This window comes from Hyla sarda, chromosome 4 (genome assembly GCF_029499605.1).
Source record: "Hyla sarda isolate aHylSar1 chromosome 4, aHylSar1.hap1, whole genome shotgun sequence".
NCBI classification, from domain to species: Eukaryota; Metazoa; Chordata; class Amphibia; order Anura; family Hylidae; genus Hyla; species Hyla sarda.
In genome coordinates, this window is record NC_079192.1 from 369,423,125 (window position 1) to 369,442,589 (window position 19,465).

Here is a 19,465-nt window from a genome sequence, read left to right on the forward strand (position 1 = left end):
AGGACAGCGTGGGGCACTGAGACGCGACTGCCGGCGGTTTCACGCATAGGAATGCGCTTCGTCCGGCCAGACGAATCGCATTCCTATGCATGAAACTTGCGGCAGTTGCCTCTGAGCGCCCCACGCTGTCCTGATTTCCCTACCGTAGGAGGAGCGGCCCGAGATGGGAGCTGAATAACCAGGTCTTACACGGTGAGTGCAGGACTCCTGTCCTTTTCTACAGTTTGTAGATCAGAGTATAGCGCTAACGCTTTGCTTTATCAGACATTTTCAAACTGCAATAATTTAGTCACTATTTTGCATCAGTATGTAGAAGCCCAAATTTCCCAATACAGTGGTCCCTCAAGTTACAATATTAATTGCTTCCAGGATGACCATTGTATGTGGAGACCTGAACTCTATGGAAACCTGGTAATTGGTTCTAAAGGCACCAAAATGTCATTCAAAAATAGTGAAAATTTAAGAAAAATAGGTAGATCACTAATATAGATAAAGCAAGTTCTTACATATAAAAGCAAGCAAGATCGGCTGGGAGCTGTAACTCTTTTTATTATAAAAATGAAAAACAAATCTGATACAAAACATAAAACAAAAACAAGCTTAACCAGCTATAACAAACATAACAAATAAAATTACAAAAACAAAATCTGCCTAACCGGCCAACCCAAATTTACTAAAATATACTTTTACTTTTTTCCCATACCAAAAGACAAAATAACACACACAAACACGCATTCCAAAAAGAAGAACATAAAAATAGCCCAACTTGGCTTATAAAAATATATAAAACATAAAATAAAGCACAACTTGGCTATAAAACAAAAGAAAAGGAACATAAAAGTAGCACAACTTGGCTGTAACTCAAAAATTATCTTTACCCAGGGGAAAAAAAAAAAATAATAATAATTTCAGGACAACTTGCTACTAAATAACACTCTGCCTCCCAGCCAGAGATCCACAGGTGAAAGAAGGCCAGGGAAAAGCAGCGCAGAGATGCGGCCGGAGAGAGGGCTCAAAGAGCCCAGCCCCACGCACCGCCCCCGCACGGCCGCAAGGCCCGCGAAGCACGCCCAGCACGGCAAGGAGCCGAGGACGGCCAGAGAGGATCCGCGGCCCAGAAACCGGCGAGCGCCGGACCGAAAAAGAGCAAGCCAGAACCAACACCGCCAAAAAGCGAGACCGCGAAGCCGGAGGCGAGGAGAGCAGAGACACCGGAGGGGAGCAGCCCCCCCAAGGAGGAAAAAATAAAATATAACATTTTATACACAAACATGTATGTATGTATATATATATATATATATATATATATATATATATATACACACACATATACACCGTATTTATCGGGGTATACCACGCACCGGCCTATAACACGCACCCTCATTTTACCAAGGATATTTGGGTAAAAAAAGTTTTTTACCCAAATATCCATGATAAAATGAGGGTGCGTGTGTGCGCGCGTGTATACCCCGATATACCCCCAGGAAAGGCAGGGGGAGAGAGGCCGTCGCTGCCCGCTTCTCTCCCCCTGCCTTTCCTGGGGTCTAGAGCGCTGCTGTCGGCCCTTTTCATCCCCTGGTTAACGGCGCCGCTGCCCGTTCTTTCCCCCTGACTATCGGTGCCGGCGCCGATAGCCAGGGGGAGAGAAGCGGCGCCGACAGCCAGGGGGAGAGAAGGGGCAGGTGCACCCATTGCCGGCGCCGCTGCCCCGTTGCCTCCCCCCATCCCCGGTGGCATAATTACCTGAGTCGGGTCCGCGCTGCTCCAGGCCTCCGTCGTGCGTCCCCAGCGTCGTTGCTATGCACGGCGCGGCGCTCTGACGTCATGCGCCGCGTCGTTCAGCGCATAGCAATGACGCCGGGGACGCACGTCGGAGGCCTGGAGCAGCGCGGACCCGACTCAGGTAATCATGCCACCGGGGATGGGGGGAGGCAACGGGGCAGCGGGGACAGAACGGGCAGCGGCGCCGATAACCAGGGGGTGAAAAGGGCCGACTGCAGCGCTCTAGACCCCAGGAAAGGCAGGGGGAGAGAAGCGGGCAGCGACGGCCTCTCTCCCCCTGCCTTTCCTGGGGGTGTATCGGCGTATAACACGCACACAGACTTTAGGCTAAAAATTTTAGCCTAAAAAGTGCGTGTTATACGCCGATAAATACGGTAATTATATATTAGAAAGGCTTGAGAAAGGCTGCATGGCAGCTGAAACGTTGCTCTGTATTAGTATGGAATAAAGCACTTTATTTTTGCACCTACTCCTGGAGTGCTGCGGATTACTACCTTGGATGTGTGACCGCCTTGACCGGGCTATTTCGCCGCTGGCACCGCTTTACTTATTTGCCTTTTGGATGTGCTGCTCTGTTGGTTTTTTGGAAATATATAAATATATTATATATATATATTTATATATATATATATATATATATACACACACACACACACATACACACACACACACACACACACGTATATACACAAACGCACACATATATATATATATACACATAAACACATATGACACCACTTAACTACTGACCCGACTGACACTATACACTATAGAATATAAAACAATATAAATACAAAACCCAATATATACAAAACACAAGATATACAAAAATCACTGAAAACACACAAAAGTATACTACAGAAAATAACGGAAAACACCTACACTAAAACTGTCCCCTCACCCACACCACCCCTCCTGTACATGGGTCAGAGTCCATACCGTCCATACAGTTCTCGAAGTCCAGTCCTTAACTGACCCATGTCAGGACCCCAAAACACCACAAAACCACCACCCACAAATACACCCTCCCCACCTAACACTCCTCCCAACCAACTTATATACAAACTTATACACTCTTAATCACAACCCCTTTTAGGCCCAAGTTTGGTTGCCTGTAAGCCCTTCATACCATGTCTACTGAAAACAAAACAAAAAGCTAATGTGCACATGAATCAGCCCACCACCAGGGAGAAGGATGGCAGACCTGATACATAAATCATTTTATACTCTTTCCCTAACTCCCTCTACAATTCTCCCTAATTATATCCCTACAATAAATCTGACCCTGCCCTCACCCTATCTCTACCCCTATAACACTGCCCCTAACCAAAATAAAAGGTACTCTACCCAAAAGGTTTAGTACCTAGGGCACATGAAATGAGAAACCTCTCCACAGGAGAGATGCCCTACTGGTACCAAGACTGCCATACTCCAAAGACCTGATCTTCCCAAGGTCACCGGTGATGTTCCTACAGACCTCCACCTCGGAGAGGATTTTCTGTTGGGTCGACACTAAGCACCGTGCGTTCCACGTGTAGTACCTAACCACTAAACTGACTAAGAATAAAGTGCCCCGATCTCTGCCACCTAGGTTCCTGAATGCCCCATAAGCCCACTCCGGATAGGCACGGCCGGCAAGTTGACTCTAGCCGATGGAAGCGCCCACCCTGTTGTAGACCCCTATGTTAAAGGGACAATGAAGCAGGAAGTGGTCCATGCTTTCCAGCATGTCCCCGCACTCTTCTCGGGGACATCCCCGGTCATCAGAGTTCCTGTACTTCAGGTTGTCCTTTACACATAGCTTCCCCTGAAAGCAGCGCCAGGCCAAGTCCCAAAATTTCTGGGGGATCCTTTTCATGTTTAAAAGATACAACCCCACCCTCAGATCCCGACCTGGGCAGTCCCTGAGCGCCAGAGGCTTCTGGAAGTGGGTCAACAGAACCCGTTTGTCAAGGAACTGCCTTGACTGGGTCCTGATCTCCCACACTCCCAGACCCCACCGACGTATCGCCTTCAGAGTCGGGGTAGCGTAAGCTGGAAGATATCCATGGGGCGTACGGAGGTCCTTCGCTTGCCCTCCTGTCTCCCATTCCTGGAAGAAAGGCCGAAACCACTCCTTGCAGGAGAGTACCCACGGAGGAGCCCTCTCTTTCCAGAGGTTTGCAATGTTGGCTTTCAAGAAGGTGTTCGTTAAGAACACCACAGGGTTTACCATAGATAAACCCCCCTAGTCTCCTCGTGCGGTACGTAACCTCCCTCTTGACTAGGTTCAACCTGTTCCCCCATAACAGTTGGAAAAACAGGCTGTAGACCCTAGTGTAGTAAGCCTCTGGTAAGATACATACACTGCCCAGATAGATAAACAAGGGGAGCAGGTACGATTTGATCAGGTGTACCCTTTCCCTGAGGGTCATAGACCAACCCTTCCACTGGTTCACCCTCTGAGTGGCATCCTGGAGCTTACCGTCCCAGTTTTTGGTGGGATAGTCATCCTGGCCGAATGTGATGCCCAGAATTTTTGCTGACTCTTGGAGCCCTGGAAGGGTGTCCGGGAGATCAAACGTGGGATCTCCCCCTCCCAGCCAGAGACTTTCACACTTATCTCGGTTGATCTTGGACCCGGATGCCTCCGAGTAGCGGTCCACCTCTGACATCACCACATCGACCTCCTCCCGTGAGGAGACGAAAATAGTGACATCATCAGCGTACGCCACCACTCTCTGGGCGACATCCGGCTCCGCCAGAGTCATCCCGACTCCCGCCAACGGCCCACAATCTACCCTCCGGACGAAGGGATCGATTGCGAACACGTATAACCGCGGGCTCAAAGGACAACCCTGACGGACTCCGGACCCCACCTCAAAAGAGCGGCCAGACCAACCGTTCACCAGCGGGAAACTCTCTGCCCCTGCATATAAGGTGACAAGCCAATTCACAAATTTGCTCGGTAAGCCATATCTCAGGAGGACGGACCAGAGGTACTCGTGGTTCACCCGATCAAATGCTTTGGCCTGATCCAAGGACAGCATGTACCCCTTCCAGAGACCCGCACTACTCCGCTCCACTGCCTCCCTGACACTGAGGACAGCACTTAAGGTGCTTCGGCCTGGAACAGAGCAGTGCTGGGCCCCCGAAAGGAGCCGGGGTGCAAACTTCACCAACCGATTAAACAGTATCTTGGCCAGAAGCTTCCTGTCCGTATTGAGAAGAGCTATGGGCCTCCAATTTTCAATCCGGCTAGGATCTTTACCCTTTGACAGAAGAATCAGGGCTGACCTCCTCATTGACTTTGGTAGAGTGCCCGAGGAGAGACACTCATTGAATACCTCAGTCAAGAGGGGAGCTAAAGACTCCTTAAAGGTCCTGTACCACTCGGATGTTAAGCCATCCGGACCTGGCGACTTCTTGGGGGCGAGCCCCTCGATCGCCAGTCTCACTTCCTCTTCCCTGATTTCTTCTGCCAAAACATCAAGAGAGGGGTCTACCCCCTGGCTCAGGAATAGTTTCAGCCAGGAAAGCCGACATCCCGTCTCGATCTAGATCCTTCCTTCCCAAGAAGTGCGAGTAGAATGATCTGACGACCTCCAGGATCCCTGATCTGGACAGATTCAGAGATCCCATACTATCAATCAGTCCTGAGACCACTTTACTACTCACTGACATCTTACAGTTCCTGTAAGGGTCGGGCGAGCTGTACCTCCCGTAATCCCTCTCAAAAACCAAAGATGCGTGTCTATCGTACTGACACCTCATCAGCAAGGACTTCACTCTGGAGATATCCTCCCGGCTACCTCCAGTCGAGACAAGGAGCTCGAGTTTCCTCCTCAGACCCTGATACAGGCGGTACCTATTCAGGGACCTGAGGCTCGAGAGCTGGCGGAAGAACCCCGCAACCCGCTTCTTGAATATCTCCCACCACTCTGACTTACTACTACAAAAGTCCAGTAAAGGTACCTGACTCTGAAGAAAATCCTCAAAGGACTGTCTTATCTCCGCTTCCTCCAGGAGGGACGAATTCAGCTTCCAATAACCTTTACCCATCTGGGGGGTCTCTGAAACATTCAAGGAAAACAAAATCATACAGTGATCGGAGAATTCCACCTCAACCACGGACACTGCGGAAGAGACGGCTTCCTCCTTTAAATAAAACCTGTCTATCCTAGACCTGCAGCTACCTTGATGATAGGTGAAACCCACGTGGCCTGAGGGGCTCCGGATGTGGGCGTCCTCTAGGCGAGCTTCCCAAACTATATTATTGAGGGCCACGCTATCGTAAGCCAGCGGACCATTGGAACCTCTCCTATCTTGGGACCTCGTGACATTATTGAAGTCCCCTCCAAAAATCATTTGCCGGCTAGTAAAAAGGAAGGGCTTAATCCTCAAAGAGATCTTTGCGGCCCCACTTGGTTTGTGGGGCGTAGATGTTAATGAGCCGGAGCTCTTGCCCCTTCATGAGGACATCTAAGATCAGACACCTCCCCATTTCTAACTCAATAACCCGTCGGCATTCAACCGGAGCGGTAAAAAGGACCGCCACCCCACTATACGGCTCAGCCGCAAGAGACCAGTGGGAGGGCCCGCGCCTCCACTCTCTTCTGGCTTTTACCAGGGAGGCTAGATCTGACAACCTGGTCTCTTGCAGATACAAAATGTCGGCTTCAACACGGCCGAGAAAATCAAAGGCTGCGAATCTAGCCGTATCAGACTTTATGCTGGCACAGTTAATGGATGCCAGCGTCAATGGGGTGAGTGCCGCCATCATGGGTGATTAAGTTAGACGGCCTCACCTTTATTTCTTCTTCCCCTTCTTCTTCGTGCCCTCATCCCCAGAAGAAGAAGAAAGGGCAGGACCGCTTTTACCCCTTTTTTTGGACTCACTCTGGTCCATATGGTCCCCGTCTCCGTCCGACCCCGGTCTAGCCCTGCCCTCTGAGGAAGGTGCCTCAACAGGACAGGGCCCAGTTCCCCCCAGAGGCTCTCTCTCCCTAGGCACCTCGCCCTCACCTTCCCCCTCCAAGGAGGGGGAGGAGATGTTATCAAGGACGAGGTACCGGTTTGACAGGTCAACCAGAGGGGGGGCAGTCAGGCTTCCGCTTTGGACCCGGCCCGCAGTACGAGGGAGAGAGGGCTTGGACCTCTTCTTTCTCCCTTTCCTTTTGCCCTTGTCTTTCTTTTTGGCCTTCTCTACACTCTCCTCATCCACACTTTCATAGTGGGAGGAATCGGAAGAGTTGGCCATATTGCCTTCCTCTTCGCCCAGTCTCCTGACCTCCTCATCCAGCACGTCCTCCTCCAGGGCTTCAGTCATTTCAGGGCCAGCTTCAGGAGCAGGGGCCGGAGCTACCCCCGTCACTTGGGCACTCTCCTGCTCCCTACTCCTCCTCAGATTTTCCTCCCGCCTTAGTTTGGCGGGGCCCTTCTTCCTCACTAGCCCTGGTGCGCCCCCATCCCTGCTCGTACCCTCTCCAGCCGAGGCAACTTCACAGCTCTCCCCAGCCGGAGCGGCCGCCGCACGGGCGAAGGCGCTAGGACAACGGCTGAAAGGGTGCCCGAGGACACCACACAGATGGCAGCGGATCTGCCTACAGGATGCGGCCAGATGACCCACCCCACCACACAAAGCACAGACCTGTACAGTACAGGCTGCGCTAAAATGGGTGGGGCTACCGCACCTGTGACAGACCTTAGGCTGCCCCTGGTAGAAGACCTGGATCCTGTCACGTCCAAGGAAGGCGGCTAACGGAATGTGGGCAACCGTACTCCCTGAACGCCTGAGTTTGACGGAAAACGTCCAGGCCCCGGACCAGATCCTCGTGCTCATCAATGTTTTTCTTGGGCATGTCCGTCACATCCCCATACCGACCGAGCCAGGTCATGATGTCGTAACAAGAAAGTGACTCGTTACGGGTCAAAACGGTCACCTTCTTGACCGAGTTCTGACGGGAAATTGCTGACGGGCCTACCACGGTTTTCTGTCCACAAAAAAAAAAAAAAAAGGGAAAAAACCGTGTGGTGTGAAAAACGGAGACAACCATATACAATATGGTGCATACAGTTTTGAATGGAAAGTCTATGGGCACGGTTTTCTATACAGTTGCATACTTTTTTTTTTTTTTTAAAACCGCATCCAAAAACTGTATAGAAAATCGGGGTGTGAACTCACCCTTAAAGTGCTTTTCCTCTCATAACCTTCATCCCCCCTTCCCCCAACAATACTCACAGCCACACTGCAGGCACCACTCCAACCAGTCATTATCTGGAAAAATGAAGCCCTTTGACCTTTTTATTCAGAATATCAGCTGATCAATCAATCTAATTAACCACTTCCACACTTGTGCTGTCTCATTAGGGAACATTCACACACAGCAGGGTTGTTACAGAAAAAGAAATCCTGTAAAATGAGTATTTTTCCTTTCCATGACAGGTATCCGCTGATGCATACTGCTGTGGAGAGCAGCTAATGCTATTCATTTCAATAGCCCACGTTTTTTCCTGTCCGTTCTTCGGGTTGTGATTTGGCGCCGTTGGGCCAGACTTATCAAAGTGGCGCACAGCATTTAATAACTAGGGTGCTAAATATTCCTTCTTGGTCAATGATTTTAACCTGAGTGAAGACTTTTTTGGCTGTGGGATGTCGGTTTTTCAAGTGTGGTCTGCCTTGATGTGGCTTTGAGCCCTGTCAGATCTCTTAGCGCCAACAAAATGCGCCCAAGTTTAAAAGCCGCACTTAGTAAATTCCTAACCACTGCTAAAGGCAAAACGGAAAGTGTTCTAAACCAGAGCTCTGTCAGGATTGCTCTAAACTAAATGTTGCAAAACATTAGCGTGAAAAATGCCTGCGCCTAAGACATGCGACAAATATGAAAGGAAAAAAGCTTCCAAAGTATATGAGAAATTCCCTGACTCTAAAGCGGGGTTTTCTGCATTGTCCAGCCCCCGATAAAATAGCGAATACAGGAGTCAGTAGGTGAATCAGTTTGGGCCATTGACGTGAATCGCATACCCTGCGCTCCACTACAATATATCTCGGCATCCATTTCATGGTGGGATGCCAACGTGAGGGAGAAGCAAAACGCAATATGAACCTAGTCTGAATGAGATTGCTTCAAAACATACATGGAGATCTGCAAGAAATCTGCCAGTGTAACATTCTTAGGCAGGGTCCACACGTTGGCATTTCTCCAAAAATGGGATGGATGCAATTCATTTCAATGGTCTGCTCAGGACTTGTGTGTTATTTAGGGGTATGTTCACATGGCAGAATTTCCGTGCAGAATTCCACAGCACCAGAGTTCCTTGGTTGCACTGTGCAGACAGCAGAATTCCAGCAGAAGTTTCTGGTGCGGAAATCCTGATTCCGGCGTCCACATAACATTAAACATGTTCAAAGTTTCTGCGGCGTTTGCATGGAAATACATTGCCAGAGTCAGTCTATTTCCGTGCGGTCCTAGCACCAGTATGTTCTGGCGGTGCTCCGCTGATCATGGAATGTAAACATAGCCTTAAAGGGGAACTCCGGTGCTTAGACATCTTATCCCCTATCCAAAGGATAGGGGATAAGATGCCTGATCGCGCCCGCCGCTGGGGACCCCCGTGATCTTGCACGCAGCACCCCAGTTTAAATCAGTGACAGGAGCACGTTCGCTCCAGGTCTGATTACCGGCAACCACAGGGCCGTCGGCGTGTGACGTCACGCCTCCACCCCCGTGTGACGTCACGCCTCCACCCCCGTGTGACGTCACGCCTCCACCCCCGTGTGACGTCACGCCTCCACCCCCGTGTGACGTCACGCTCTGCCCCTCAATGCAAGTTTGGTAGCATTTGTGTTTTTTCTGGGCAAAAATGCTGCAGCCAGATGTTAGCTTCAATTCAATAGGGAAGAGCAAAATGCTATATCCACTTAGTAATTTTTTTTTGGCAGGTTTTCACTCTGTTTGGCATTTTTCTGCCTTTTTGGGCTCAGTGGCAGTTTTTTTTTTAAATAGCATGTTGAGACTATGATGTTTTTCCAGCAAAGTCTATGGGAGTGAGAAAACACCATAAAAAAATGCCATATGGGTTTTGTATTGGTGTTTTCTCTCATTTGGCAGTTGAAAAAAAAAAATTTTTACAGCAGCAGGAAATACGCTGCGTATTCCTTGCTCACTATACACAGGGCTTTCCGGCAGCAGCCCTATGCATGTAGTGAATTTTAGAGGCGGGGCCATGTGCCACGGACACACGGCTCCCCCTCCAAAACTCACTGCACACATAGGGCTGCTGCCAGAAAGCCCTGTGTATAGTGAGCAAGGAATATGCAGCGTATTTTGCGCAGCGTGAAATATGCTGCATATACGCAATGTGGGAACGCACCCTTAGGGTACGTTCCCACACAGCGTATTTTGCTGCGTATTTGCTGCGTATTTGGTGCTGCGTATTTTCCTACCCATTGACTTCAACAGAGAAAATAAAATACGCAGCAGCAAATACGCCGTGTGGGAATGTACCCTTAAAGGGATTTAGTTTTATATTGACTACATGTACACCACTACTCCCATGTACGGACGGAGGTGTGCCTACATGACTTGCCACAGCATTCAAAACAAAGGTTTAGAACAGTTCTGTGTCCAAACATGGACTCCCATGATCTAATCTGTGATATAACTGGGAATACCCCTTAATCAAAACGAACCTGTACCGAAACCAACATTAAAGGACAACCCCATTACCACCACAGGATGACAAAATATTGTCGCACTATTACTGCTTCGAGGACCTGTCACCTGTAGAATTACCCAGTATACCACAGCTGATTCCAAACAATAGACAAATACCACCACATCCTGAATGCTACCATACTGTTAGCAAGTAAAACCACTGTATGCAGACAAATTATCATTACTATAATATTGGGGTATATAAAGTCCAGTGACTGTCTTCTTGGGTCAGACATCCCTCATTCCTTTTGTCCCAGACCATCAAATTATTAATTTTCTCATGTAGCCATGTCTCCCCCTCTGCAGAATCTCAAACCTCTTATGCTCTACTCTTAGAGGGTCCATTCTGCCCATAGACATTTTTGAGTGGTGCAGTTGCCCATAGCAACTAGATTGCTTTTTAGAAACTCCTCTCTAAAATGAGACTCACTGGTTGCTATTGGCAACTGCACCACTTTTCCTCTACACAAGATTTTATAAATCTCCCCCATAGCACCTTGCAAAGCCTATGTTTCATTAAAGGGGTACTCCACTGCTTAGCATTTGGAACAAATTGTTCTGAATGCTGGAGCCAGCGCTGGGGAGTTCGTGACGTCAGCCCCACCCCCTCAATGCAAGTGTATGGGAGGGGGCGTGACGGCTCCATAAATAAACCATGCAACAACATTCTATTTTACTGGCCTAGGTGGTCGTTCATAGCTATTTGTTAAATTCCCCCATTATGTTTTTATAATTTATCATTTAGGAAGCTTTTTTTTCTGTTTGGCGCAGGCTTTTTATGGCGCAAGGTGGTCTGCCATGGCATAAATCCACACCAAGGCAGACCACACTTACGGCACACAGCCAAAAAAGGGAGGGGAGGTTGTTACATGATTGGTTTCCACACTTCTTTCGGGCAGTTATCAAATGCTTTGAGACACGTTGATAACTACAGTGCAATGGCAACAAACCACTGCCCCCAATAAAGGCAGAGAACCCCCGCTTCACACAGTGCTGCAGGCTTGAGAGGAAGAAGAAGTCCATGCCAATGTCATTGAGATGGACACCATCAGAAATCATAAGATGCCTGTCACCTTCCAGTTGCCTGTGACATACGACCACAAACAGTGAAATCCTTGAATTCACAGTGAGGCGAAACCGCTCAATGGCCTCAGCCTCCCTGGCCCCTTGTCATTTTACTCTAGGGACATTTTGAACCACAATCCAAAAAGAAGCCCAGGAGTCTTTCCAGGTCTTCTCGTATGAGGGTAGTCTATGCCGGGACTGAGGAAGCACAGATCATTCCTCCCACCATGAATAACCAATACTACCGGAGAACGGACTGTCCTTGCAATATCCACCTCTTTGAGAAGCACCCACGATCTTCTCAGGCCACCAATACTCCTCCAAGAAACCACTCACCCTGGTGGCGAGCCGCCTGGTGGATGTATGAGTGTCCAAGAAAACACACAATCGTCACTGGAGCATCTGAATCAAAACTTAAAAGGGTACTCCAGTGGAATTTTTTATTTTTTTTTATCAAATGGTGTCAGAAAGTTAAACAGATTTGTAAATGACATATTAAAAATCTTAATCATTCCAGTGATTATCAGCTGCTGTATGCTCTAAAGCAGACCTGGGCATTGTACGGCCTGTGGGCCACATATGGCCCTTTGATTGACTCTGACCGGCCCGCGCTGACTGTCGGGCCGTACACTGCCCAGCAGGGGCGGACATATCGCCTGTGCAGCCGGTTCAGCTGCACAGGGGCCCAGCGTGAGAGGGGGCCCGCTGCCCTCTCCAGGTCCGGCCCCAGAGGCGAGCATTAGGCCACATACCACCGCATATTCCCCGACCACAGCAAGTTTCACAGCACCCGGATGGACGCTGCGTTCAACCACCCCTGCAGCCAGTGGCGTCTCTGGGGGCGGGCGCGGTTAGGGGGGGCGGGGTTAGGGGGCCCAGAGGGGGCCACGGCCCGCCCCCCTACATCATGATTGCCCCCCCCCCCTTGTGCCCCCCCTAGAAGCAGTAGGTCACGAGCAGCTCTCATGGCCACCAGTAAGGGGCCCGAGCCCCCGCTGCACCCGACGCCCCCCGGAGCCATCTATTCCGGCATCCTTTTTTTAATAAATCTTCAGCCTGCAGCCCTGTCACCACGCAGGGGCCGCGCTATGCAGACTGGGAAGAGCAACAGGAAGCTCCTCCCCCTCTCTCACTCCCCTGTATGCTGCTGCTGGACCTTGTGGAGCAGGCCCGCTGTGTGTATACAGGCCCGGACACCACCAATATGAAAGACTTACCTGCCCAGTGCCCACTGCTGATGCTGCCCTTTTAAAGTAAGTAACTTGCTTGGGGGAGAGGGGGAAAGTTGTAGGAGACAGTGGGAGCTAGTTCAGTGTTTCCCAACCAGGGGGCCTCCAGCTGTTGCAAAACTACAACTCCCAGCATTCCTTTGGCTTTATGAGCATACTGGGAGTTGTAGTTTTGCAACAGCTGGAGGCCCCCAGGTTGGGAAACACTGATCTATCTATCTATCTATCTCATATCTATCCATCCATCTATCTATATCCATCTATTTATGCATCTATCTATCTGTCTTTCTCATATCTATCTATCCTCATATCTATCTCATATCTATCTTATCTATCTATCTATCTATCTATCTATCTATCTATCTATCTATCTCATATCTATCTATCTATCCTCATATCTAAAAATCCAGAAGACAGCAGTAGACAAAGGTATTCGTGTCAAAAAAGGTGGAAGTTTATTCCATTAATCCAGTGAACAAAATGCGAGCAACGTTTCTGTGACCTCACGTCACCGTTATCAAGCTCAAGTGCAGAATCACATGTGGGTGTTTAACCTCTTAAGGACCCAGGACGTCCCCGTACGTCCTGGCGTTTTCCGGTCTCTGCCGCGCGCCGGGCAGAGATCGGAACTGGATGCCTGCTGAAATCCTTCAGCAGGCATCCAGGGCAAACGCCGAGGGGGGCCATGTAGGCCCCCCATGTAGGCGATCGCCGCAAATCGCAAGGGAAATCGCCCTTGCGATCTGCGGCGATACCGGGCTGATCGGGTCTCTGGGACCCGACCGCCCGGTAATTTCGCATGATCCCGGCTGTCACAGACAGCCAGGACCATGCTAACGTATAGGAGCGAGGTGGCAAGCCGGCCACCTCCTCCTATACCCTGCGATCTGTCGGTTAGTTAACCGACCAATCGCAGGAGGGGGGGCGGTTACTTCCTCCCGTCCTGCCCGGCCCCTGAAAGTCCGGAGAGGACGGGAGGAAGACCGGAGGACGCTGCGGGGGACGGGGGAGTGCTGGGGACCGGCCCCGGTACTTACCTCGTCCCTGAAGACCCGGATCCCGGCGAGGAAGATGGCGGCGGCGACAGGTGAGTAGATCTTCAGCCGCGGTCGGGCCCTTTACAGCAATGCACGTCGCCGTAAAGCGACATGCATTGCTGTAATAGGACCCTGTAAACTACAACTCCCAGCATGCCCAGACAGCCCTTGGCGTCTGGGCATGCTGGGAGTTGCAGTTTAGCAACATCTGGAGGTCCACAGTTTTTGGACCACTGTGCCCTTCCAGATGTTGCAAAACTACACATCCTCAGCATGCCCTTACTGTCCAGGCATGCTGGGAGTTGTAGTGCTGTAACATCTGGCCCTTCAGATGTTGCAGAACTACAACTCCCAGCATGCCTGGACAGTTTTGGCATACTGGGAGTTGTACTTTTGCAACATCTGGAAGGGCACAGATTGGGAACCACTGTATTAGTGGTCTGCAAACTGTAGTCCTCCAGATGTTGCAAAACTACAACTCCAAGCATGCTGGGAGTTGTAGTTCGGCAACATCTGGCTCTAAAGATGTTGCCGAACTACTACTCCCAGCATGCCTGAGAATGTTTGGGAGTTGTGGTTTTGCAACAGCTGGAGGCACACTGTTTGGGAAACATTGTTTCCTAACTCAGTGTTTCCCAACCCGTGTGCCTCCAGCTGTTGCAAAACCACAACTCCCTAACATTCTCAGGCATGCTGGGAGTAGTAGTTTTGCAACAGCTGGAGGTCCCCCCCCCCCCCCCCCTGTGAATGTACAGGGTACATTCACATGGGCAGGGGGCTTACAGTGAGTATCGGGCTGCAAGTTTGCAATGCAGCAAATTTTGTGCGGCAGCTCAAACTCGCTGTAATCCCCCGCCCATGTGACTGTACCCTAAAAACACTACACTACACTAACACAAAATAAAATAAAAAGTAAAAAACACTACATATACACATACCCCTACACAGCCCCCCTCCCTCCCCAATAAAAATGAAAAACGCCTGGTACACCACTCTTTCCAAAATGGAGCCTCCAGCTGTTGCAAAACAACAACTCCCAGTATTGCCGGACAGCCGTTGACTGTCCAGGCATGCTGGGAGTTTTGCAACAGCTGGAGGCACCCTGTTTGGGAATCACTGGCGTAGAATACCCCTATGTCCACCCCTATGCAAATCCCTAATTCAGGCCTCAAATGCACATGGCGCTCTCACTTTGGAGCCCTGTCGTATTTCAAGGCAACAGTTTAGGGCCACATATGGGGTATCGCCGTACTCGGGAGAAATAGACTAACAAATCTTGGGGGTCTTTTTCTCCTTTCACCCCTTATGAAAAGGGGAAGTTGGGGTCTACACCAGCATGTTAGTGTAAAAAAACACTAACATGCTGGTGTTGCCCTATACTTTTCATTTTGACAAGAGGTAAAGGGGAAAAAAGCCCCCCAAAATTTGTAACGCAATTTCTCCTGAGTACGGAGATACCTCATATGTGGGCGCAAAGTGCTCTGGGGGCGCACAACAAGGCCCAGAAGGGAGAGTGCGCCATGTACATTTGAGGTGATTTGCACAGGGGTGGCTGATTGTTACAGCGGTTTTGACAAACGCAAAAAAAACAAAACCCCACATGTGGCCCCATTTCAGAAACGACACCCCTCACGGAATGTAATGAGGGGTGCAGTGAGAATTTACCCCCCACAGGTGTCTGACAGATCTTTGGAAGAGTGGGCTGTGCAAATTAAAAATGTTGTACAGCCCACTGTTCCAAAGATATGACAGACACCAGTGGGGGGTAAATGCTCACTTTACGCCTTCTTACGTTCCTCAAGGGGTCTAGTTTCCAAAATGGTATGCCATGTGGGGGTTATTTTGCTGTCCTGCACCATAGGGGCTTCCTAAATGCGACATGCCCCCCGAGCAAAATTTGCTCTCAAAAAGCCAAATATGACTCCTTCTCTTCTGAGCATTGTAGTTCGCCCGTAGTGCACTTCAGGTCAACTTATGGGGTACCTCCATACTCAGAAGAGATGGGGTTACAAATTTTGGGGGGTATTTTCTGCTATTAACCCTTGCAAAAATGTGAAATTTGGGGGGAAACACACCTTTTAGTGAAATTTTATTTTTATTTTTTTACATATGCAAAAGTAGTGAAACTCCTGTGGGGTATTAAGGCTCACTTTATTCCTTGTTACGTACCTCAAGGGGTCTAGTTTCCAAAATGGTATGCCATGTGGGGGATTTTTGCTGTCCTGGCACCATAGGGGCTTCCTAAATGCGACATGCCCCCGAGCAAAATTTGCTCTCAAAAAGCCAAATATGACTCCTTCTCTTCTGAGCATTGTAGTTCACCCATAGTACACCTCAGGTCAACTTATGGGGTACCGTCATACTCAGAAGAGATGGGGTTACAATGTTTGGGGGGTATTTTCTGCTATTAACCCTTGCAAAAATGTGAAATTTGGGGGGAAACACACCTTTTAGTGAAATTTTATTTTTATTTTTTTACATATGCAAAAGTCGTGAAACTCCTGTGGGGTATTAAGGCTCACTTTATTCCTTGTTACGTACCTCAAGGGGTCTAGTTTCCAAAATGGTATGCCATGTGGGGGATTTTTGCTGTTCTGGCACCATAGGGGCTTCCTAAATGCAACATGCCCCCCAAAAACCATTTCAAAAAAACGTACTCTCCAAAATCCCCTTGTCGCTCCTTCGCTTCTGAGCTCTCTACTGCGCCCGCCGAACAATTTACATAGACATATGAGGTATGTGCTTACTCGAGAGAAATTGGGCTACAAATATAAGTATACATTTTCTCCTTTTACCCCTTGTAAAAATTCAAAAATTGGGTCTACAAGAACTTGCGAGTGTAAAAAATGGAGATTGTGAATTTTCTCCTTCCTTTGCTGCTATTCCTGTGAAACACCTAAAGGGTTAAAACGCGGACTGAATGTCATTTTGAATACTTTGGGGGGTGCAGTTTTTATAATGGGGTCATTTGTGGGGTATTTCTAATATGAAGACCCTTCAAATCCACTTCAAACCTGAACTGGTCCATGAAAAATTGTGAGTTTGGAAATTTTGTGAAAAATTGGAAAATTGCTGCTGAATTTTGAAGTCCTCTGGTGTCTTCCAAAAGTAAAAACTCGTCAATTTTATGATGCAAACATAAAATAGACATATTGCATATGTGAATAAAAAAAAAATTATTTGGAATATCCATTTTCCTTACAAGCAGAGAGCTTCAAAAATAGAAAAATGCTAAATTTTCAAATTTTTCATAAAATTTTGGGATTTTTCACCAAGAAAGGATGCAAGATACCACAAAATGTTACCACTATGTTAAAGTAGAATATGTCACGAAAAAACAATCTCGGAATCAGAATGATAACTAAAAGCATTCCAGAGTTATTAATGTTTAAAGTGACAGTGGTCAGATGTGCAAAAAATGGCCGGGTCCTGAGGTGTAAAATGGCTGGGTCCTTAAGGGGTTAAATACACATCAGTGTTACATCATTAACCAATCAAATACAAGGTAAACAAAGACATGTGCTTACGATACATACAGTGGTAATAAGGCATCATCTATAAATGCAATATACATTCAATGCTGGTGCAGTGATAAAAGTGCCATACATAGTGCACGTGCATGAGTGCGGCGATCTGCCTGAAAACAGTAGTGCATTCATGTAAAATAAATATAATTGGGCGCTTACCCGGCAGAGCTTACTGGGACTACACGTATGTGTACTAGAGCGTGGGTCTCCGGAACTGCGCGGCTGCAGCCTGCCAGCCAATCGGAAGCACAGTTCACCAGAGAAGAGCAGCCAATGAAGTATTGGACTCTGTATTTTGTGTGCGCTTGCGCACAACTGATCAAGAGTAAGTAAGGGCCATCTTAGAGGAGGGCAAACTTGCCCATACTGTGTATAGAAATTAATAATGGCGGATGTCTTGCGTTCATAGGCGTGGGCATAAGCAGAAATGAGCTGGCATGGCTCCCCTAATCTCACAGGATGGTTCGTGGGTCACGGGTGTACACAGGGTCACTCTCCCAGAATTAACTTGGAGAGTGCCCTATTCGGTATAGTGGTGTATGGACCCCTGCCATAGGCGGGTTTCCTCACCACATTCCTTCCACCTCTCACAACCTCTGTATAGGGTATGCTGCAGCCGCGCAGTTCCGGAGACCCACGCTCTAGTACACATACGTGTAGTCCCAGTAAGCTCTGCCGGGTAAGCGCCCAATTATATTTATTTTACATGAATGCACTACTGTTTTCAGGCAGATCGCCGCACTCATGCACGTGCACTATGTATGGCACTTTTATCACTGCACCAGCATTGAATGTATATTGCATTTATAGATGATGCCTTATTACCACTGTATGTATCGTAAGCACATGTCTTTGTTTACCTTGTATTTGATTGGTTAATGATGTAACACTGATGTGTATTTAAACACCCACATGTGATTCTGCACTTGAGCTTGATAACGGTGACGTGAGGTCACAGAAACGTTGCTCGCATTTTGTTCACTGGATTAATGGAATAAACTTCCACCTTTTTTGACACGAATACCTTTGTGTACTGCTTTCTTCTGGATTTTTATGTTAGCGGATCCCCTGACCCGGGTTCCCACACAGCTTGCACCTTATCTCTACTTTGTCTCGCTTTTTGGTTGTGCTGCTCTCCTGGAATTCTATCCTCATATCTATCTCATATCTATCTATCTATCTCATATCTATCTATCTCACTCAGATAGATGAGAGATAGATAGATAAATAGATATGAGAGATAGATAGATAGATACACACATATATATATATATATATATATATATGAGATAGATAGAAAGATAGATAAATAGATGATATATAGATAGAGAGATGATATATAGAAAGATACATAAATAGATGGATAGATAGATGATAGACAGATCGATAGATGATAGATACATAGATATGATATAGATAGATGATAGATAGATATTACCCCGAAAGTAAGCCCTAGCAGCATTATCAGGGTGGGCTGCAATATAAGCCCTACCCCGAAAATAAGACCTAGGCCAGGGGTAATCAACTGGCGGGCCGCGGCCACCAGTAATGCCCGCAGACCAGACACCAGCCCCTCCCCCACTTACCTCCCCTCACCTCCTTTAGCTGGTCGCAGCAAGTTACCGTAATTGAGCCGGAGCAGGGACGCTGTTGCTTTAAAACGTCCGTGCGTATGCACGGCCGACGTCACGGACGTGTCCCTGCCACCGGCTGCTAAGCAACAGGCAACAGAAGGAGATTCCGTACAGTACAAGTACAGAACAAGTTGCGGACGCTACGGTACATACAAAGGTGGGGAAATGCTCGTCTCCCCCGGTGGATGAAATGTGTAAGGTACTGTAGTTTATTATGGCAGAGGGGTGGGGAGCACTGTAGAAGTGTAGAAGATCCTCCACACTGCTACAGCCCCCCATCCTCCACACTCCTGCAGCCCCCCATAAATAAATAAGCCCTACCCTGAAAATAAGCCCTAGTGGTTTTTTGGGGACTAAAGACCCGGTCTTATTTTCGGAGAAACACGGTAGATAGATAGATAGATAGAGAGATAGGAGATAGATGGATATTATATAGATAGATGGATATGATATAGATAAATTTATATGATATAGATAGATAGATCAGTTTCCCAA

At 48.3% G+C, this 19,465-nt stretch overlaps 1 protein-coding gene across 1 annotated transcript in view; it reads right to left on the minus strand.

Annotated features, from left to right (window-relative positions):
• Positions 1 to 19,199, minus strand: part of LOC130367482 (securin-like) — a 31,700-nt gene extending 12,501 nt beyond the window's left edge. The window contains exon 1 of the mRNA XM_056569906.1: positions 19,124 to 19,199. The gene's annotated coding sequence lies outside the window, so the exon portion shown is untranslated. The remainder of the gene's footprint in view (positions 1 to 19,123) is intronic.
• Positions 19,200 to 19,465: the final 266 nt, after the last annotated feature.